Source organism: Falco punctatus (assembly GCF_963210335.1).
Source record: "Falco punctatus genome assembly, chromosome: 2".
NCBI lineage: Eukaryota > Metazoa > Chordata > Aves > Falconiformes > Falconidae > Falco > Falco punctatus.
In genome coordinates, this window is record NC_137581.1 from 4,545,112 (window position 1) to 4,568,117 (window position 23,006).

At 45.6% G+C, this 23,006-nt stretch overlaps 1 protein-coding gene across 5 annotated transcripts in view; it reads right to left on the bottom strand.

The window, feature by feature from the left end:
* Window positions 1-22,638, bottom strand: part of PAK1 (p21 (RAC1) activated kinase 1) — a 73,515-nt gene extending 50,877 nt beyond the window's left edge. Inside the window, exons 1-2 of one of the 5 annotated variants that reach the window (XM_080374813.1) lie at window positions 21,044-21,901; window positions 19,651-19,767 (exon numbers count right to left, since the gene is read on the bottom strand). The gene's annotated coding sequence lies outside the window, so the exon portion shown is untranslated. Of the gene's footprint in view, window positions 1-18,209; window positions 19,049-19,650; window positions 19,768-21,043; window positions 21,902-22,598 lie in introns of those variants that run through there. The other 4 variants (XM_080374806.1, XM_080374808.1, XM_080374812.1 and 1 more) reach the window with 4 other exon arrangements.
* Between the last annotated feature and the right edge of the window lie 368 nt (window positions 22,639-23,006).

The window sequence follows — 23,006 nt, forward strand, 5'->3', positions numbered from 1 at the left end:
AGACCAGGGTTCAGAGGCCACATCGACAGCGGTTTGATTTTCGCAGAGGGAATGTGGTTACCGACCACTCAGAGAGCCCTGAATGAGAAGGCAGGCTGGCAAGCCAGAACAAGACACCCAGCTCCACAGGCTAGACAAAAGCTTGGGTCTCTGAGGCTTTTTATTTTCTCCTCCTCTTCCAGAGTTAAAACTGGGATGCCATCAGTTCCTCTTTCCCAAATGGAATGCCCTCTGAGAGCAAACCAGATTTCAAAGCTTTCTAACAACCACACGGAACACGCTGCCAGAGCTTGCTGCTTCCATCTGAGCATTCAGGACATCTGCAGCGTGGTCCTGGGATCAGGGCACAGCTACAGTTGGATATTGTCCAGGGGTATTTTAGGAGAATGAATCAAATTGCCACACAAACGTAATTGCCAAGTTTCAGTCTAATGTTACAGCAATTTTTTCGACACGTTTTATTTCAGAGGACAGACTGGTGAACTAATATTTTGTTATCAGTATGTTCAAGTCCTCTAACGCAATGTCCATATCTTTGGTAAGGGATAGGATTCCTTTTCCTTCTACGTTTGATAAGAGAAAGCACTACAAATTCTTTGTCCAGACTGGAAAAAAGATTTGGATAGACTGAGTTTAAGGCAGTCAGAGAGAGAGAATCAGTGAGAGATGCAAAGTAGTATTCTTGAATGACCTATTCCCTCCCAAAATCCACAAATTTGGAGCAGAGGATGTTTGGTCCTCTGCTTTTTCTTCCAGGAGTCCCTTCAGAAAGCCAGCCTGCAAGACATTCGCTGAATATCTGATCGCTGCATTACTTGATGCTTTCAATTCTTGCAGCCCACACAGAGCCAAATCATCTGGGAAACAAGGTTTCCCTGCTTCCAACGTCACAGTATTTAAGAGGTCAAATTCTGACCCCTTCTGAAAAGGCTGCCCAGAAAACATGCGCAAGATTAGCACACTTCTGTGCTCCCATCACCAAATCGCTGTCCACCCAGCTCTTGTCCAGTGCAAGACTGTTTCCGAGCCTTGGAGGCATCTCGCAGCACCTCAGAGAACACAAATGATCTGCGTGCACTAACATGCATTTGGACCATCTGTTAAACCCACAAGGCATCCACCGTCAGATCTGTAAAGAGTGGGGAGTCACTGGTAGGTAGCAAGTACGATTTCCTCTTCACTATTTCTTTTAAAAAATGTTTTGGTCCCAGTTACCACGGAACTGGAACGTCACTTAAAGAGGACCTTTTGCTCACAGCGCCACATGAGATTTCAGGTATCAGAGTAAGGCTGAGCTATCCAAAATCCAAGTTGTTTGTCCACCCTGTTCCCATTACAGAGCTAGGAACTCCATAAGGCTCTCCAGGCTGGACGACAGCACCTTCTCCACCAGACAAAGTTTCCTGAACATAGGGTTAGAATCTGCCGCTACTTGATAGATGTGACTGGGGGATCAACCCCTACTCATGGTTTGTTCAAGGTGTTCATTTAAATCAAAGCAGCCACCTCTAGAACAAAGACTGAAAACAATATTTTTGCTTACAGAGCAAGAATCTGCTTTAGTAGAATACTGAGTTGGTTGGACTGTACTACCATGTGAACTGTGCCTCCAGGATTTCAGAGCGAACAAATCCACAAACTTTTAATCCAGAAAGTGAGAAGATAAAAGAGATTTATTTAAAGAGATTACAGACCCCTAAACCAGTTACAAAAGCCATGTCATTCTGTAACACTGTTCACAAGAACTGAGCTCAACTTTCCAAAACCTGTCATTCTGCGTTATTATATTTTTGAACTTGAGAGGGCTGTACCCCAGCACCGAGCTTCAAGCCTAACAGCCTCTTTGCCTGAAGATGACTGACCGTAGCAAAAAAATCAAGTTAAGGAGTGTGAAAAGTGGCTTCAGATCTATTTAGCAGGTGTATGATTCCAAACACCAGCTTGATAATTAGCATCCACAGACACAGGAGGCACCAACCATAACTCAAAGGAGGGATAGGTCCCAGTCTACAGTCACATGGAAGCACCAAAAATCTATGGGTTTTTTCCTCCAACTCTCTTAAGTTCTTCCAGGGATTCAAGAAAGGAGAGAAGAGCTCTATTATTGCTCTATTCTACTTTGCACAGGATTCCCTGAAAGTAGAAATTCCCCCCTTCCTCTTACCTTTTAGCATGATCTTCAAGGAGGAAGATGTATTTTAAAGAGAGCTTGAGTCTGAATGAACCACACCTTCCTACTCCACAAGCGAGACAAAGTGCTCCAAAGTCACGCTCTGTGTAGTGACGGAAACAAAGATTTCTATCAATTTCCTCAGAGCCCTGCAGAGTTGATGAAAATCATTTAATTATCAAGTCACGAACACCACTGACCCCCTGGAGCCTCATGGGCTCGGAGCAGTTTCTGAAGAGCAAGCCACACTTCTGGAGGTGACCCCCCAGCCTCGAGCAAAAGCACTGTTGGCTGGAGCTGTGACGATCCAAAGCGACGGGCTAATGACAGCATCACTTGAGCATAATCTGTCCTGCAGGACAACCGTTACCGCTTCCAGGTCCCAAGAGAATTCTAAGAGATATCAGAGGAAATATTTTTGCAGAAATCCACTCACACACACAAAGGTGGAGAAGGAAACAGCACAAAGCTCTCCAACACGACCTTGCTTGCTCTTGTGCTAGTTACAGAAATCCACGGTAGCCCAGACTTCGGCATAAACATTAGCCACTCAGGTACGTACTCTGGGCTCCAGGCAGCTCGACACATCTGCCCGTGCTCCAAATACACCTCTGATGGCAGTGCAGACTGAGCCCCAGAGACAAGCCGAGACCCAGGTGACAGAGATTCCAACATGATAGCGCTATTTCAACAGAAGCTCGAGCACAGCCCCAGTTCCCTCTAAAAATGAAAGGCTTGGTGGGACAATTCATGTGATTAAAAGCTACACAAAGCCTTGAGTCATTTGCTGGGTCACGATCCAGCTGATTCTAAGAATCTGTATGCAGGCTGTTTACCCAGAAACTAACCTACTGCCTTGGTAAGCGTTGCTTAATTTAGAAGAGTGATTACTTACAGCACCTGCTGCTAGCCTTACAGTCTTTGATATGCCAGCTTCTCCAAAATTAATGCTAAGTGTTCTAAAATTATTTACAGAAGTAATTAAGGAAAAGACTAAAAAAAGAGCACTAAATGTATAACGTAACAATCAGTTGGGTTATCAGCAGCAATTGAAACTGTAATTTCCAAAGCAAACAGCATGAGTTGAGGCAGCCTGAGCTGAAGTCGTGCAGTCGGTCCCTGCAGCAGACTCAGCCAAGTGTAACCGCAAACACATTGCACAGGCTACACACACCGGTGTTACGTGCAACACCACCGCCTCAGGAGAAGCTTTCCAAAGGTGTCCTGCCTGTAAAGCCACATTACCTATAGGCTTTAAATCTAAAGCCTAACACACAGGAGCCTTGTCATGCAAGTGTAGCGTCTTTTGGAGTAATTGAGTGCTGAGGTCAGCAGGCAATAGATGGAGGAAGAAAAGGGAAGAAGGGAGAGCTGAGGAACTGGCTCAGTTCTCAAGGCCTTACTCCTCCTCTAGAAGCTTCTGTTCACATCTACAAAGGGGGACTCAGAATTAAGTCCACGGGCCCCGATGGGTGCACCCATGAGTGCTGAGGGAGCTGACAGATGTCTTTTTGCGAGGCCAGTCTAGATAATTTTTTATCAATCATGGGGACTGGGAGAAGTGCCCACAGACTGCAGGAAAGCAAGCATCACTCCTAATCTTCAGCGAGGACCCAGAGAACTACAGGTGGGCCTACAGGAACCTCATGAAGTTCAGGAAGGAGAAATGAAAAGTGCTTCATCCAGGGAGGTACACCTCCAGGCTCCTGAATATGCTGGGGGTTACCCAGCTGGAAAGCAGCTTGGCACAAATGGACCTAGGGGTGCTGGTGGACACCAAGCTGGACAGGAGCCAGCAATGGGTCCTTGCAGCAAATGGCATCCTGTGCTGCATTGCAGAAAGTCCTGGTGACAGATCAAGGGAGGTGATCCTTCCACTCTGCTCAGCACTGGTGAGGCCACACCTGGAGGGCTGTGTACAAGGGAGCCCAGCACGGGACAAGAGAGACATGGGCAGGCTGGAGAGGGTCCAGCAAAGGGCCACGAAGATGCTGAGGGGACTGGAGCATCTTCCCTATGATGAAAAGTTGACAGAGCTGGGACCGTTCAGCCTAGAGGAGAGAAGGCTTGGGGGAACCTCATCAATGTACATCAATACCTGCAGGGAAGGTGCAAAACCAACAGAGCCAGGCCCTTGTCAGTGGAGCCCAGTGCCAGGGGCACAAACGGAAACACAGAAAGGTCCCTCTGAACATCAGGAAACACTTTTTTACTGTGAGGGTGACCAAACACTGGCAGAGATTACCCAGAGACGTTGTGGAGTCTCCTTCCTTGGAGATATTCAAAAGCCACCTGGACGCAATCCTGGGCAAATGGCTCTGGGTGACCCTGCTTCAGCAAAGGGTGTTGGACCAGATGACCACTGCAGATCCCTTCTAACTTCAAGTGGCCTGTGATTCTGTGAAGACACGTACCTAAAGGCATACAGGCATCAAGAAAAGCTCTTCCCATAATTTCAAGAGGCAGGGCAAACCTTCACCTTAATTTCAACTACTGAATGTATGTTTCACTCCGTTTGAAAAACAGTGACATTCCAGTAATGGTAACTGAGACGTTGGATGCTTCCTTCCAGGGAAAGGAAGAGTTCAGAATTAAATATGGAACCCTTTCCCACACAGGTCTGTCTCAGACAAGCGTCAGTCCCCTCACTCATGTCCACATAAGTTGGAAGCAATTCAAGTTTGGGGGCTTATTTCTGTTCCTAATCAAGACAGAAGTTATTTGCAAAAGTTCAGCTGGGATCTTAAAACCTCCTTCATGCATTCAGAAGGACTTTTTCAGCAGCTTGAAAACATCTAACAGACTATGCCTGCTTCCTCCCCTGACCCATATATATCAATGTAGAAAAGCTGCAAGTGGCCAAAAAGGTTTGCCTTTTAGGAGATGGAACAAAGCACATAACATTCCTGTCTGAGTGCAACAAAAACAGTTTGAACAAGGTTTCAAAAGGTCGCAGTCATTACAGCCTCCCAGAACTAGAGGCACCCAGTTACAATTCAAGCTATGCAGCTCATCTCTTTCAAGCCCAAAAGCTTAGCTAAGTTAGCAGGTCTTTTGGGGACACTAAGCAGAGTATTGGAGTGCCTCAACTCCAGACACTGGCTGTATCTGAAGCCAAAAAAAACAGAAGTCAAACTCACAAGTACTGAGGTTTAGCAGATCTATGCGATCTGTGAGGGCAAAAAGCTCACTTCACCCATTATTTCACAGCTGTGCAGCAGTCCAGAAAGCATCACACTTCACATTTATTATTCCTTTGGATGTTCTTACGTCTTTGCTTGTGGCTTATGTATTCAAGTGTCTTCTAATCTGTGCAGCTTTCTAAAAGAACCAGCTATCTGCTGTTTCTCTGCACAATGAATTAACAAAGGCTTGGAATAAAAAAAATACCCTGAAACTGTTTTCAAAGGGAAAATGAGCAATGGTTTCTGCAGGAAAGGGTAATACTCCCCCAACCCCTCGGCCAACTTTTTCTGCTTACACTAGGGGCTCATAAAATTTCAGGATCTTCTTCTAAATTTTAAGCAATGCACAGAAAATCACTCCTCCAGAAAACACTACTTGGTGACAAAATGTTACTGATGTGGGTGAAGAACAGCTTCTTCTGGGTAACACAGAATACCTGAACGTGCCCAATAGCTCCACTACCCATGTATAAACCAAGGACACTAAGTGAGCTGAGAAAGTTCACACATTTACAGCAGAGGAGAAACGCCATGTGGGTTTCCAGACTTCTGTCCTGTCCTGCTCTGGTTCCGAGTTTTCTGCTGCCACCCTCCAACCCCCTGTGACTTTTGCAAGCGACTCCAGAGCAAGGCAGAGAGCAGGGATCTGCCAGCTGCGGCAGGCTGCCAGGGAAACTGCTGGCTCTGGTACCACACTCAGAATGGAAACAGCGCAGAGAGAGTGGAGCAGGAGCTGGCAGTGCTTGCCATCCTTGCCCATCTCCTGTGCAGCCTCCCCCCATCAGGAACATTGGCACTGCTCACTCTCTTTTTCCTTTCCTCCTGAATAAACCTCACAGGTTTGTTCCTGGTTCAAACTATCAAGCAATTACAACACTTCACCCTGCTTGCTGCAGGGCCCGAGTGGCATGAAGCAGAGATTTTGATCACTGGTCCTGGCACAGTTTATGCTGTTCTTGTTCTGACCACCTATACCAGGGATGGAATTTTCATTTCAGGACCCTCTCTCTGGAAAACCATTTCGTCATCAGAAATTTCTCTATACTCTCTGCACCCTGACATGCTTAAAGCCCTCAGCACACCCTCTCAGATTTACATAGAGTCATAGAATGGTTGGGGTTGGAAGGGACTTTAAAGATCATCCAGTCCCACCCCCCGCCAGGGGCAGGGCCCCCTCCCCCCAGCCCAGGCTGCTCCCAGCCCCGTCCAGCCTGGCCTTGAGCCCTGCCAGGGATGGGGCACCCACAGCTGCTCTGGGCAGCCTGGGCCAGCGCCTCACCATCCTCATGGTAAAGAATTTTTCTTGTATCTAATTTAAATCTAAATCTCCCCCCTTTCAGTTGAAAGCCATTCCCCCTTGTGCTATCACTACCTGCCCTTGTAAAAAGCCCCTCTCCAGCGTCCTTATCGGCCCCTTTAGGCACTGGAGCTGCTCTAAGGTCTCCTTGGAGCCTTCTCTCCTGCAGGCTGAACAAGCCCAACTCTCTCAGCCTCAACATGACTGACATGGCCCTTGTTCCCCGCTTCCCCCATCTGACACCCGACTGAATCTCTGCTGACCTCCCCTAGAAGCACATGCCCCAACCTATGCACTCACCTATGCAAGGCACACCCAAGTTGTGACATGACCGTCAGACTCCTCTCTGTCTAAAGTGAAAGTGCACTCATTTCCATCACTCCACTGAACACCTGAAGAACATCTATTCCAGGCAGTTTGTCTTTGCCCCATCTCTGCTGATCTGGTCCTCCAAAGTGTTTCCTCCTCTCATAGGAGACTGATGGCTGATGCCCATCAGCTCCGTACAACTGCAAAGCCCCAGCATCACTGGTTACTTCCCATCAGTTTTAAGTCTAAATACTTTTCAGACTGACGGCAAGAACTGCCACTTCAATAAAACGTTAAAGAGTTGAGCATCAAAAGTTTCCTCCAATTCACGTAAGACAACTTATTTTGACAAGAGAACCCAAATATCTAGATATTCTCTAGAGACAGCTCTCAGGGCAAAGAACAGAGGTATAACAAAAGCAACATGGACATCACTCAGTGACATTGGTGTTTGAGCCTGGCTTAACACAGTAAAAAGGAAAGGTATCTGCCCTTTGTATCACTGGATAAAACAAACAGACATGCCGAAAACTCTCCAGGGTTTTTACTTCAGAAATTGCTGGCCACCACCAGGTTCAGCAGGACACCACAAGGTCGCAACTGTGCAGTCTATCAACAATTTAATTTCTTCAACACTACACTGAGACTTTGATAACAGGGTAGTAAAACTACCACCAGTACGTAAGACTTGCTGAAAGGGATGCTCACTTCAGCCACTGTAAACAAGTACCAGATGCTAACAACCTGCCAGGGTTTACTCAAAAAATTAATTAGCATCTTTACAGAGTTTGTGGTTTGGTTTTCATATTTCTCTTTGTGCACAGTGAAAGAGATTCTCTTTTATTTGTATACCCTGCTGCCAGTACTGCAACAATAGAGTTTTAACACCTTTATTCCTTCTTTTTTCTTAAGAGAAAAACACTAAACAAACAGAAGACCATGCACATGCCCTGGATTTTCCCACCTTAACGGCACAGAAACATTTTACTCATCTGCTCCCTGTCCCTTCCAGGCTTTACAACTCAAATAAAATTTTAGTTGACAGCATGTAAAAAACAAAAACAAGGAATACACAACCAGCTCGAAAAGGTTTGTTTGTGACTTCCAGTGCAATTTGTTTTCATTCTCAAAGATTCAGAGAATCACCTTGACCCAATCCCACTAGCATTACTACTAAATCTGAAGCAACTCAACTGGGGGGGACCAGACTGATTGCAACATGCGCCCCTGTTCCAAAGAGGTGAGCGAATGGAGTGTTGCAATTAATACCCTGGCACCAGGCATAGTGGCAGAAGTTGTCTGAACCAGCACCAAGCCGTGGCTGAAAGGGCTTGGAAGCAGATTCACATCCCGTTTGATTATTCCCACTACAGGGACAAGAACCTCGGGCAGAGCTGCAGCTGCCACCCCTGTATCTGCCCAGAACCACAAGTTAGTGGGCTAAAATAAAGCTGTGAGAAGTCTGTCCCTTTGCATTGATTCAACCCCTCTGGCTGTCAGCCAGCCCAGAGCAAGTCCCACAGGTAGAGAGAGCTGAAGAGAGATCAGAATCAGGCCTCCCATCAGTGAGGCAACCGATTTCACTGGCCTCTTCAGCAGTCCCTCAGGGCTGTTTTCACTCTCTCATGAGAATCTGGGATATAGTTATGTAAAACAGATTCCTCACCCTTAATTAAAATAAAGTTCACATGCACACCCTGCTGAAGGCAGCATTAAAAAAAAAAAAATCACTCCTATGAGGGATAAGTCACTTATAATTAAAAAAAAAAATCTCAGCATGCACACAAGGGAGTGTCTAACACTTGCCAGCCACCTGGATAATCACTTCCTATGCAAAGCTGTGGAAGAGAGCCCTGGGGAAAGGAAGGGTCATGCAGACTCTCTTGCAAAGGCAATGCATGTAGGCTTTGCTCTGCACAGGCGAGTACCGCAAAGCCTGTTGTCACCAAATTCCACCTATTCTGAGGCCACAAGCACCAATTTTTCTCCACTACACTAGCATGCACTTTCAGCTATTTTAAAATCAAAGCTCATCTTGTTGTATCAAAAGTTCCCTGGCTGCGATAGCATGGGAGCTGACGGATGTTTCATACTCAGCTTTACCTGCTGACTTAATCATTTAAACCTCATCCACGTTGCTCCCCTCCTTCTCAAAAGGAAGAGTCTCAGCCATTTTAGCTCCTCCTTGGAAGGCAGCCCATCTCTTTGACCCTTGCAGCTGCAATACCACTGTGTCCTTTTGGAGATGTGGAGACCAGAACTGCACATCACATACAATATATGGGTGCAACAGTCATTTACACTGAAAGGAAATGGTATCGCTCATCCCTTTCCTGATGAGGATGGTGGCTTTTTGGTTGCTGCTGCAGTGGTGTTTCCCTCCCCATCCTGAAAAGTGAAATTATCCCAAATTTTTTACTTCCTATTATTCATGCGGCTTTCAAACTATAAAATAACCTTTCCTCCAAACTTGTAAGAGCTTAAGATCTTGACAGAGACTGTCTGAAAATCCAAATATATTGCATTCACTTTAAGCCTTTCTTACTGACACCCCGCAAAACTTCATGGGGTAGGGCAGCAGGATTTTCATTTTCAGAAGCCACATTAACTCTTTCCCAACAATTAACATTTATCCGTGTATTCAGAGATCCTTATTACAGACCCTTCCATTCCTGGTAGCACGACTCTCTGGTGTGCTGTTCCCAGGATCCCCTCCAGACCCCTTTTTATAGATGGGAGTTACACTAGCAGCTCCCCAGTCCTCTGGCACAGCGACTGTCTGTGGTGATAAATTATACAGCTTGGCCAGCAGTTCGGCAGTTTCACATTCAAGTTTGTCAGGACTCTTGGTTGAACGCCATCTAGCCCTGGTGACTTAATAAAATCTAACTTATCTATTCGGTCTGAATTCTTCCTTTTGCATTTATCTCAAATTTGTTTCTCTGATTTATTGGCCACAAAAAGGTGCACTTGGTGTGGGAATGTCCCCCGTACCTTCAGCAGTTGCTATTCTCTGCTATGGCTTTATCGACACCAAGTAACCTTTTTAACACCTCCCAAGGTGTCACCAAGCACTCCCCACGATACTCTAATCCTAATGGATTATATTCTAATTTATCTAATATCTATGTCCTAATGGATATAAAAAGCAAAGCCCTAACATCTCAGAAGAGCAGCCCCAAGACAGACTGTTTCACCTACTCACTGTGCCCGCTCTCCCCTATAGCAACCTGTGCCCGGGCTGGGCTGCCACCCTGCCTTTTCTTCCTGCTTGCAGTTTCAGATACCATAAAGAGATCAGTGGGATTAAACTGTGTCACCGTGGCAGCCAGCTCCGCTGTGATACAGGATGGAGATCTGAGCACCAACAATGCAAGTTTGGGACCCGAGCTACCAGGGCCTGAGGCGGGGTTTCTGTCTAGGCTCCTCCTGATAGAGATGGCTGGCACAAATGGAAAGTAACTTTTGTGCAATGTGATGACATTGATGCCAGGCAATTGGAGGTGCAAACAACTGCAGATTTAAACGTTTTATCCTGGCTGAAGTACTAAAAGCTGGCACCTTCCTTGCTGCCTGTCTGTTCCTCACCAGCACATCCCAGTAACACAAGTTCAATGAAAACGCTCTTTTGAGTGAGGCTGTGTGTGAAGTTACCTGCCTGCACAGGCACTTGCAGAGTGAAGACTGAAAGTTTCCTTCTTCCACACCCTCCATTCCTTGGCATTTATGCCCTTCAGAAGCCCATAAACAGTCCTGCACTCCTCCTCATTTTAGAAAAACTACACAAGTATATAGCTCTTTTATCTTCCTCTTGCGTCAGTCCCTCCAGCCCCAAAGTCATTTCTGTTGCTTTCCTTCAATTTCCTCCTGTTTATCTGCTAGAAAGTAACAAGGATCAAAGGCAGCAATTACTTCAGAAAAAAAAAAAAATACCCCCACCCCTCACTGATTAGCAACATCAGACCCAATTCTCCAAAAGATACTTGAGAGTTTTTAAAAATACTTTACCAGCTTAGGTGCCAAATCCCAACAGTTTCCGAGGGAATCAAGCACCCACGCGCTTTCTGGATTCCCACTAGATGCCTACCCACATCTTTTAGTATGTAACCACATTAAACACTCTACTTTTGTTCTCAAGGTTAGGCTCTCTAAGTGCTAAGACAGTGCCTGGACGTTCCCACTGAAACCCATAGGCTGCTGAGAGAGTTATGTCCCGAGGTCAGGGGAGGGGGGGAGGGAAAGAAGGAAAAAAACAAAGGAGGGGGGGGGGAAGACAGGGAAAACAACAACGCATAAGGGTTTTTTTTGTTCCTTCATGCCCAGCAGATCTTACCGAATACCTGCTGCACAGATCCTGACAGCATGAAAATTTGTCATCTGGTTTTCCATCTTGGCTATGAATTCTGAGGCACAAATATTGCCATACTGTATGTATTTCAGGGCATTCTGAGATAAAGCAACATTATGCTATAGCAGAAATGTGTTTTCCTGTTCCTTCCTGTACCTGCTGCTTCTGTGTTTGCCCTTTACACCTGCAGGACAGAAGACAGTGTATTACTTCACCAGCATAGTTGTGTTTTATGTTGTGAGCCTTTACGGGCACCATTTAGGCAGAAGGTTGCAAGGAATCTCAGCATCTCCTTGAATAAGCCACCAAGCATTGGTACAAGACAGGATTCCTGTGCTATAGCACTTTGACTATGACCTAAAGGACTGCAAAATGGAAGTAGAACAGCAAAAGAGCAGGATTATTTAATAATGTTTGTGTGACTGGCACTAGCAACTTAATTCTGTCTTGGATTGAACTATAGTGCCAGCTGGGCACCAGCAAGAAGTTTGGGCCCAGCTTATAACCTGCTGGGGAAAACAACCTTCCAATTCTGACTCCTCTTTTCAAGACTGAAGGAACATATGTGTATACGTATATATATCTCTCTCTCTACAACACAAGACATTATGGAGGTAGGTGATGTGAGAATCCCAAAAGTGCTCTGCTACACTAACAAAAAACTCACTAGGCAAAGCATGGAAGTCCCTACACAGCATGAACAGGGATCACAGGCTTCATGCTTCCACATGGAATCAGAGGATCCAGAACACCACCACGACCACAGGAGTGGGGAGAAACACATTGTGATTTTCTGTCAGGCTTTCTCCAAAATACATTTATTAAAACACAGAGAGCCAGTTAGAGAGGAGTCAAAATCCATTTGGTACCAAGAACTTTCAGATACGAAGCATAAGCAGGTCCAGCAGAACCTTACCAGGCAGGTGCTAGAGGCTCACAGAGCACGGGGAGAAGTTGGTAAGAACAAAATAACCAAAATTAAAAGTATACAGCAGATACTGTAATAAGAGAGTCATCTTTCAGGAGTTAGAAGGCACTTGCTTGTGAGCTAATTCTGAGAAGCCACCAGATCTAGCCATATGTCTTACAGTCCTTACATCCAGGTTTCAACCTACAGACAGCTCCGGGATCTCTAATACTACCCCACAGCTACATTCACTCATATAGCTCTGTTAAGTTTTCTGCCAGGTCAGCTCACAGCCAAGTGCTGAAAGGGAAAAGCACCCTTGCCTGTGGATGGCTGCGTGCCATGAGAAGCTCAGCTGTGTCGAGCTTCATCCCCCGATCACAGCCTCCAAAAAAACTCAAGCAAAGAGCACGCTCCCAGCAGGTGGAGAGAGAACTCTCCTGTCCTTTCATCACGCATTTGGTCTCCAAGAAAATGCAAGTTCAGAATTACACTTCTAATATTAATTTTGAGTTGACCACATCAAAAGGAAAACAGCTGCCAACAGCCACATCCTTGCTTTATAGTTTTGTGATGGGGGAGGGGCTCATTTCTGGAAAAAAAGGAAGACACAAGCTTCTCATCTGTTAGGCAAGAAGAATGCAGTCAACCACAGACTCTTTCCTTCCAAATTTATAGTTAGTTCATTAGGAATTTAGGATCTTGTGGAGAGGTCAAACAGTCTCTATGCCGAAACTAGCACAGGTTATGCTTTATACGGAAGCTTTTCACTGCTCACCCCATTCACATCCCAGTGAAAAGAAAAACGACACTAACAAGAGCTCCACTGCAGAAGGAAAGTGTGTGAATTCCTGGGAAAGGAGGAAGACAGACTGCAGAGATCACACATGCTCATCCTACTGGATTTCAGATGACTTACCTATAGCTACAGGAAGCGCAGATGGACCAGAATCTCAAGTCTTCAAAAACAAACACAACTATACCACATGTCAAATGAGATCACCTTGTTGAAGTCACTGCTCCTCGCTACTGAGCCAAAATAACTGGGTGGGACTCAAAGAGCAAGCGAACATCATCAGATATGCACGGCATCCCCTGTAATACTAAATGTAAAGCTTGATGACAGAAACAGGTACGATGTTAAGAGCAGAAAGCCACTTGCTGCTCAGGTGAGATCCTTTAAATCTCCAGCACAGTTACTTCCTGAACTACACACTTATGCATTTAGTGCTGCTGCATGTCAGCATCTGACAAAACGTTTTTGAAATAAACAAAAAAAGCCCACACAAGCACTGTTGGTGGCATTTGGACTAGGTCCCAGGATGAGTAAGTATTGGATCAGAAGGCAGGAAGGGCTCCTGCAGGATGTACCTAGTATTAGAAAGGATTGGCTCTTAAAAAAAGCAAAGGGCATCTAAAATGAAATTGATTATATGAATTAAAGAAAAGACAAAAATAACAAAACAAACCCCATGATCCTGATGATCACCTATTAAGCTGCAGGAGGTAAAGGGAACAAGCTGAGATCATTTCAACATTGGCATTTTTTTAAAGTAGCCAATAACTTTAAAAGACAACACTGCACACAAGAAAAGACACTTTTGGATGGACCAAGTAAATGACTTAATTCTTACAATTACGGCCAGCTCATCGCTTCTGAAGGTTTTCTTTTGCAACTCAAGGACTTGTTTCAGAGACACACAGAAAAATGAAAAAGGGGGCAATTAGAAGTCTACAAGGAAGAGGTAATGAGACTTCTGATCATTTAACCGGCTCTTGCCACCTTCTCCTGCCCTGTCCCCTCACTGTGACTGAACTGGAGACAAGTTTGGGATGGGGGGGCTGTTAACACAAGCTGGCAGGACGCTGTTTCAGCAAGTATAACTTTCATGTGAAAGTCAGAAGTTCTACTATGACAGTGCAGTGAGTCACTTGATGACAAGTCATCGAGGCATTTAGATACTGGGTTTGAATTCTAACAAATGACACTGTTTTGCCTTGCCTAACTGAAGGATGTGCCTTTATTGAACCTAGAATTCAAACACCGCCTGTAACCGTCTGCCTCCATTTTAAGACAGCCTACACAGAAAGATATACTGGTTGTGTTCTACTTTCTGGCTTTCAGGAAAGCCCTGAAGGAATCTTGAGTTTCTTGCTTTTTCTTCTGGCTGGAAGTCCGGCTTTTGCCATTCCCAGCCCTACCCTCACCTCCTCGGCTTTTCTAAATGAAGTCTGTGTATTTAAGTATTTCCAGATATCTCATCAGCAAAACTACCTGCTTGAGAGAGGAAGGTAACGAGGCCAAGGATTCTGCCCCTAGCCAAACTTCACCCTCCTCCCAAGCCCCAAAGAGGCTGCTTCTTACTGAGGTGGAGGACAAATTGTTTTACGTCCCCATGGTTCATCTGTATTTGCCTGGCATCTTCAGGATCACAGGTGTATGAGGATTCTGTTTTTCATCAGTCTTAGGGGTGGCCAGGGCAAGTCAAGATATGTGGGAGATGAACAACATTTCTGTAGAAAGGCAAAAGGAAAACAAACAAACCAGGCTTTAAGAGAGGTAAAGAAGGACCAGAGGGAGAGAAAAGAAACTAAACAAACAAGAAAAATACCAAATTTAGTTCCCACATAGACACCACAAGTGAAGTTTCGCATGATTGTCAGGGGCCCCAGATGTGGAAAGAGAGCCAGTGGTTTGGCGCTGGAAGTTACAGCTTTGTCAAGATAAACTGTCAGGTTAATTTTGTTCACACTCCTCAAAATCTGGTTTAGGAAAATAAGGGATTAAAGCAAGCATGGAAAAGTAGTTCTAGGCCCACTCTTTCAGACTCTTTTGGCAGTGGCCTAGCAGTGGATAAGACTCCTGCTGCTTTCTGTGCATTTGGTACAGCCTTCTTATTCATCCTCTCTGATACCAAGGGAGTCAGAATTGTGTAGAAAAATTTATAAGAGACACAGAAGTAAGAGATTGCAATTTTTACCAGACACCTTATTACCAAGACATATAGGCTGATGCAACAACAAGAAATTTGATGAGCCAGAAATTAATACAGATTCCTTTTTTTATTAGCTCAACATAACTATGATGCAACACTTGTAACTGGTGCTACAGTTCCCGCTCCTTCCTCCCCTCACAACTTCTCTGGCTTTCTGTAAGGTACTCAGTACAGATTTCCATGATTCTGGACAATTTCATTATAATGTTAATAACTTACTGTTAAGATGCAGTAGATACCATTACTTTCCCCAAAAAAATTAGGAATTGGAGGCTCAAACCAAAGCCTCTGTGTAGTTAAATCTCATTATTTAAGTCTTCAAGGCACACTTGGATCACATTCTGTCATTTCTCTCTACAGATAGGAGTGGGAGAAGTCTCTTTTATATGACACAGATTTTTGCATAGCTTTCACATCTCCAGAATCCTGGAGCTTAACAGAAAGCATCAAACACCTTAACACACACCCACAGCATGCATACATTTTACCAAAGAACGTTACCATTTACTTTGATTATCAGAAAGCGGATGGTTTTGATGAACAGCTAGGCAGCATTACCACCTTTCATTTCTAGGCAACTCCTTTGAGTTCGACTCTCAAAGCTTTTCCATTATCACCTGTAGTCTGCCACAACGGCAATGCCAGAGAAGTAACACTGAATCGGACTCACATCTTACTCTAACGTGTGACTGAAGATGAGCACAACGGCAGGGCATAACAGGGATGTGAACTATAAGCTTGCGGTTAAGGTTTTGTGGTTAAATGGGAGACTCAGCTCTCCTGGGCAGTGTGGCAAGAAAATTCAATCAAACTTCTGTGGAAAAAAGAATTAGCAGTGACCACATCCATGAGAAGTGCCATCCACTTAACAATCATTCCAGGATCTTTGTTCTACATCTTGATCTTCCTCCAGCCTCTCTCTTGCATGGAAATTGAGTATTCCTAGAGGAATTTCTCATTTCAGCAAGAAGTACCATGAGTCAAATAGCTCAAACTCTCTCAAGCATATCCTTTATTAAAGGTATTATTTAACAAATTACAATACTTAGTAAAGCATAGAGATTCACTTTGGAACCCAGCTTTAAATCATTTAAGGTTCCGCAAAGCAATTAAATCTGTAGCCTGAAAAATCACATTTCAGTGTTATGGAGGCCATATACATATTTCTCAAGAATTAGGAAAAACATGACACTTTTCCTTTTTATGAACCAACGTTCCCTTTCACAAATTTGTTCCTTGAGTTCCTGAGCTTGAATCATAGGGTTTCCCCTCTACGTGGTTTGTTTTGAAACAGATTGGTCCAATTTGCTAAAAATTAGCCAGTATGTGAATATCTGCCTTTTGATTTTTTGACCCTAACTACAGTGACATTGGTCCAGTTATACACTAATTTGGATCAGTCTCAATTAAAGCAACTTTTTATTACATAATACTGTGACCACAATTTCCAATCTATTAAAAACAACATTTCACTAAACAAAACAGTCAAACATGGCCTCCACTAAGAGTTAACAGGTTCTGTGACTTGCAAAGGAAAATGACATAAAAATTTGTCTTGAGTGAGGTATTCCTGAAAGGATAAGGACACGTAAATTGTTCTATTTCCAGTAGAACTGCAAAATGTGATGGGAGTTTTATAATTGAGTGTCTTATTAATTTTAATGAACTAATCAATATTACATTTCAAATCCTGATGTGTCCATTTGCTGCTAATTCCTTTCTGTGCTATGCACTCCCTGGTCTTTGCAGCTGTTACCTGACTGTTAAGTCTATCTTGTATTAGGATGGAACCCCAAAGTTCAGACAGGTGAGCAGTTTAGAAAAAGCCTAGAAAAGCAAAGGATACGTTATGAGCCTGGCTTCATTCCCGCCACACACACACACACCCCAACACACACTGGGGTTACAGAGCTCAGTGATGGCCTCAGACACACACTGCACCTTACACAGAGGTTAGCACAGGGCCTAGAGCTGAAATGAATGCAACAGCATAGGGAGGATCGGGAAAGGCATTTGGAATATCCCTCCTTTCTGCTGCTGAAGGAAATCAGCTCTTCCTTCATCCCAAACGACTCTGAACTACGGAGGCACACGAGTTCTACAGTCAGCTGTGACTTCCAGCTTCTGCAAAGCATGGCTGAAATAAGGCATTCTTGAAATTCTACTAAAGGCAAATGGTAGATTCATCCTGGCACAAAGCCTTTAAGTTGAACTTGTCAGGGAAACTGCATAATGCTCGCTTACAGATAGCTGGGGAAATTAAATCCGAGTTTGACAAAAGGAATCACTTCTCTTTCTGCAGAGTTCGGGTTAAGTGGCCAAGCGACTCATATTTTAACATCAGCAGAGAACATGCATTTGGGAATATGTAGGGTGCAGTGATAAGGTATTTCACATTACACTAAGCTTTCTATATGTAAATGAGGAGAAAAAACACATGAAGCAAGCCACCAGTTCAAATAAAAATATTTCTCACTCTGACTCCTATTTCATAAATAGAACATAAGCCCTGAGAAATGGGCTTTGTCTTGTAAGAGAGGCATCATCTAAAATATTTGTGTGCCACTTAAGAGTCATTAAGAATATTGATAGTTCAAAGCCTTACAGATGCTTAGCAGCAGTAACTCAAAGTCCCAAAGTGGTGCTGTGGCACCTTGGCAAGCCAGTCTATTAAACTGTCCCCTAATCTTTCGTATTTGATTTTCCCTTTCTCTGCTGCCATCTGTAAAGTCATCAAATGCCATCAGCTGTAAACCATGGACAGACACACTGTAACTAGATGCATCAAGCTCGTAAAAGCAGTAGTCAAAGCTTTAAGGTAAACTTGGACAACATCCCCCGTCCCAAAACCACACACAATATAAATAGTAATTATTTTCCTCCCCCATTTTCCATTTAGATTACAGGTATGGAGTGAATTTATGGAAGTAGAAGAGGGGGGGAAAAAAAGGCATGAAACAAGGCTTTACGCCACACTTGCACGCAGCACGTACTTACCACTTTCTTGTAGTCCCCACAGCTAGAAGCCCACCTAGACCAAGGAGATGTTTGCAGCTAGATGTCATGTACTTCAAGGCAGTCACAATACATTACATGCATTGCCTCTCGCATGATAACTGGGATCCCAAAGGGTTACTGTAGGAGCAATCACTTCTTTTCAGAAAGCACATTTGATTACTACTTCTGCAGTCTTCTGATTTGGCCCAATTTTCCCAAATTAGGACCTTTCTTCTATACCATTAACATCTTTTTCTCCTCCTTTTTTTAAACCTAAGATGATAAAAAGATGTCTGATTTGCCACCACTTCACTGATTCTAGACAGGAAGCAGGAAATATAACTGCCTTGAAGTCGTTCTATCAGCTTAAGAGTGAGATAAACCAGTTATATAGCAGGTCCAAAGAGCATAGACCTCAAGAAGGAAAGAAACCATAGAAGGAAAGTTATTGTTTAACCTGCATCTCAGACTAGATGCAAGAGATAGAGCAAGGCCATCATCACTATACGACTAGAAACCGGAACACCCTTGGATGGCCAGTTTGAACAGCTATTCTAGACAATTCACCAGAAGTATATTAGTACAGAAACCAGAACTGAATACCTCCAATTTTCTGCAAATTCCCCTGGAAATGCACTTAATCAGATGGCTTTTTTGTTTCCCCTTCTCCCACCCCAACAAACAAGTGATGAAATGAAGGGAACTGGTGAAAGTTATGCTACTACAGTGGTTCTGCCAGTGGATATGTAAGCAGTGCTGCCTGCCTGCATCCCCACAGTGAGAGGAGTAAGGGGTAAGTCCTCTCAGTTCCCTGCTGCCATGTACAACACAAAGCAAGGGAGACAGAGGAGACCAGGGTGACTACAGAGAGCAATCAGCATTTTTAGAGTGCAGCTCTGTGACCCATTTTAAAACATCTACTGGAGAATGATATGTACCACATCCTAAAAGCATCTTTTCTTCTCTACTGATCATATCGGGAGCCTGGGGGGAACATGTTCAGCTCTGAGCATCCGTGTTTTCAGCTCTGAGCATCCATGTTTTGATCAAGTGAATCCCACGAAAGACCCCGAAACTGTGACACGCACTCCATGTTCAGCCCCATGCTGAAAAGGAGACAGAGCATGGGAAGAGCCAAAGACTCCCATCTATGGCTCTGGGGATGTGCTCGAGGAAGGACAGGACAAAAGGAAGCTTGCTGTCCTGCACAAAGCCAGGAGCAGTCATCACTAGTGGCAGCGCTGAGCGTTACCCCCCACAGCCAACACATCCACACCTGCAGTGCACAGCCGCACCCAAGCTCAGGAATTTCAAGCTTGGACTTAAGCTTAAGTAAAGACCTGGTTAGCATAAGCAGCATCAGGCATTTTTAAGCTGTTCATTCCTAAAAAGCATCACATGCCTTCTGCTTAGGAGTGAAGAACTGATCGCAGTGACTTACGTGCCACATAAGCGAGCATCTGCTGACAGTCCCAGTCCTGCTGCCGCCAAAGGGAACGGACCCTGCCATTCCCATCTCTGGGAACAGGGGTGCAAAGCAGTTCCTCCCAGGTGAGAGCTGTGCAAGCGCATACAGAGAGTGACACACTAGACAAGTTATTTTCGCCTTAAGAACAAGCCCTCAGTATCAAGCAGAACACGCTTACATTCTCCCCAATTCCCATAACAGGCCAAGACATCAGGCTAAGAAAATTAGTTTAGCTCCCTGCGAGGTGCAGAAAAAGGCTCTTTCACACAACACAGTTCTGACACACAATATTCTTTTGCCCTCCCATAGAGGTAAAAAAGCCAATAAGATACATTCTTCTACCTGTAAAACGGCTAACATCGACCAGGCTTTAAGCAAACATGGCTTTAGTTTTTAGATGCCTGGTTTCAGTCTGTTTCTTATACCTCCTCAGGAAGATGGTCAGATCCTTTACAAAGTCAATTTGCTTCTGTTATCTGCTGTTGACAGGATGAACTGTAAACTCCGATCACTTTGAGGGTGGAGCTCCAGGTCATTTCTGTATTTTGCTACTGGGAAAAGTCTGTTTGAGCTCTAGGTGGTTCTGTACTCTCTTAAGGATATAAGGGAACTGGACTGTAGCAACTAGCTTTTGAAATTAGAAAACTTCCCAGATCAAGGAAGTGAGACAGGGGCACAAAAGGGAGAAAGAAGGAAAGAAGCCACACTGCAGCTCACTCATATTTAAAAACAAAACACTAGTTAGCAAACTAGGTAAAATTCATGCACTTGTAGTCAAAGCTGAGAAAAGGTCTGCACAGACCTGGAAAAGGATACACAAGAAGCAGCAGTAATCAAACAGTTCTTTGGCCTCTCAGGCAAAAAGAGCTAGCATCAGTTTTTAATCCAGCACAAGCAAGGCAGACAGAAACACAGTAAATAAGTAATATATTTTCACTTCTGGTAGTTATGCTGGACTTGTCACATGTTTCTCCCAATATCCCTGTGATGCATGGAAAAGCATGGACCAAAAGCCTTACATTTGCCTACTCTTTTTTTTCTGAGCAACATCCAGAGCACATAATATTCCCCTAAATCAGTCAAAGCATTCCCACTGCCATGGTCCAAGAGCATTTTCCTCTCAAATTTTATTTTTGGCTTTAATTTCCGAGTCCAAGAACGGTAGTTACATTATCCCATTTAAAGAAGCTGCTCCCCACAGGGCTCAGAAAGGCGAAATACCAACCCAGCTTATCAGTCGCCCGTCTTCAACTCCAGCTTTGTTACACAGTACAGCTAAGAACAAATTCTCCCCCATGGCACAAGACAGGGGCAGTCCATAGTTAAACAGATTCAGTATTTAGACGCAGATAAATTTCTACTGTACCTTCTGTTCTCTGTGCAGAGACGAGCTTCACTTCTCTGGCTTATCCACGGGAAAACGCACAGGGAAAAGCAATTTCTAAGCATCCAGCAGACACACACACACACACAGTTCCACAAGGAGGAGTTTTTCCAGCCTTATCCTAAAAAGTTGCAAGCAAGATTAACACACCCACACCAAGAGATGTCAGAGCAGCAGACAGGAAGATGCTCCCTGCTTTCTCAGGTAATGTGTGCAACACCAGGAAACTCCAGGCTCGGAGAAGAGGGAGGTAGTTCAGCAAAAGGCATCCATGAGCCACTGTACAAAGAGTAATTTGCAAGCAAAGAGAACAAACACTCTTCCGCCTGTGCCCGACACGGCCATTTCACCCAGCTACAATACCCGCTTTCACTTTGAAAAGCTTGGCTAACTGAACAGCTCTTCCAGTTGTTCTTACACACACAGCTAGATACATAATCCCTCATCACTGCATAAAGTACATGCCTTACAGCTGGTAACAGGTCCCCACCGAAGAGCCAGGTTTTGACATCTATTTATAAAACTTGTTCCTAAAGAAAACTCCTGGAGGGAATGTTGGACTAAGGATCAAGTAGTGCTCAGCAGGAGCAGATACACCATGACACACACACACACACACACACACACGGAGCCGGCTATTCCCAATAATCATGAATTTTAAGCCCTCTGGATAACAAAAGCAGCAAGAACAGGGATTGCAGGCATGGGAGAGCTGTGGATCGGGGCATTTCCACGCACAGTGGAAGAGAAAAGCACTAAAGCCTCTGAGGGCTCGTCCTGCTGGTGCTGCCTCTCCTTCGGGCTCCCAGGGGCATTCAGGAGCACCCAGAGGTGCCACCCTGCTCACGATGTCCCTTCACTGCCACCCCTCCCCAGGGAGAAGCCCCTGCTTTGAGCAGAAGGCTCGACTAGAGACCTCCTGAGGTCCCTTCCAATCTGAATTATCCCACCAGCCTAAGTTCAGCTTTGCTTTTGAGTACTTTAATAGCAAAAAGCCACGGTTTCATAGGCACACACAGGCGGGCGGGCGGGGGCGGGGGGGTGTGGTATTAAAAGACACGCTCCCACCTCTCCATCCCCGCGCACCAGCCACACAAAGCCGGGGGCTGCATCACCCTATCGCCCAGCAAGGGTCCGGCTCCTCAGCGCTTTGTGTCTACCCAAAGCACACGGCCCCCACCCCAAGCCCAAGCCAGGCCGCGGTGCTGAGCAGAAACTCTGGCCTGAGCCCCCACTCCCACCCCAATCTCTGCCCCAACACCCCGAGCATGCGGCCCCAAACGGCCCCCGGCTTCGCAAAGCCCGGGGCCTGAAGGCAACTCCCTTTGTTAAATGAATGAGCCGGGGAGGCAGGAGGGGGGAGGCAGGCTCAGTACCCCCTTCCTAAAAGAAAATAATTTAAAAAAAAAAAGAGGGGGGGGGCGGGGCGGGAGGTTGAATGCGTTGGAATAAACCGGCCACTCAACCCTTTTACAAACTTTGGGGGTCCAGCAGAAGTGAGGAACCCCCCTCCCCAGCCCAGCCCAGCGGGACTCACCTTCCGCCCGCCGCAAGGTGCTGCCCGGCTCTCCCCGCCCGCCCCCGCCCCTCCCGGCGGCCCGGCCCGCCCCCGGCGCCCTCCCCGCCTTGCCGCGGCCATTGGCTGCGGGGGGCCCGCCCCGCCGCCCCCTCACCGCCGGTGGGCAGCCGGGCCCGGGGCTTCCCGCTTCCTGCGGCGGGGGGGCGGCAGCGCAGCCAGGTGGCCCAGGGTGAAAACTTGGGGGATGGGGGGGGGAGGTTGCCGGTGTGGCAGGTCGGGACCCCGGCGCTCGCTGCGCCCCTGCGCTGCCCGGGGGGACCGCGGGCTGCGCTCCAGCCTCGCCGTGCTGCCGGCACCCGGGTTGGGCTGGGGGTTAGCGGCGGGGACCTGGGAGCCGTTCTCACGCCATCGAGGCAGCTACAAGGC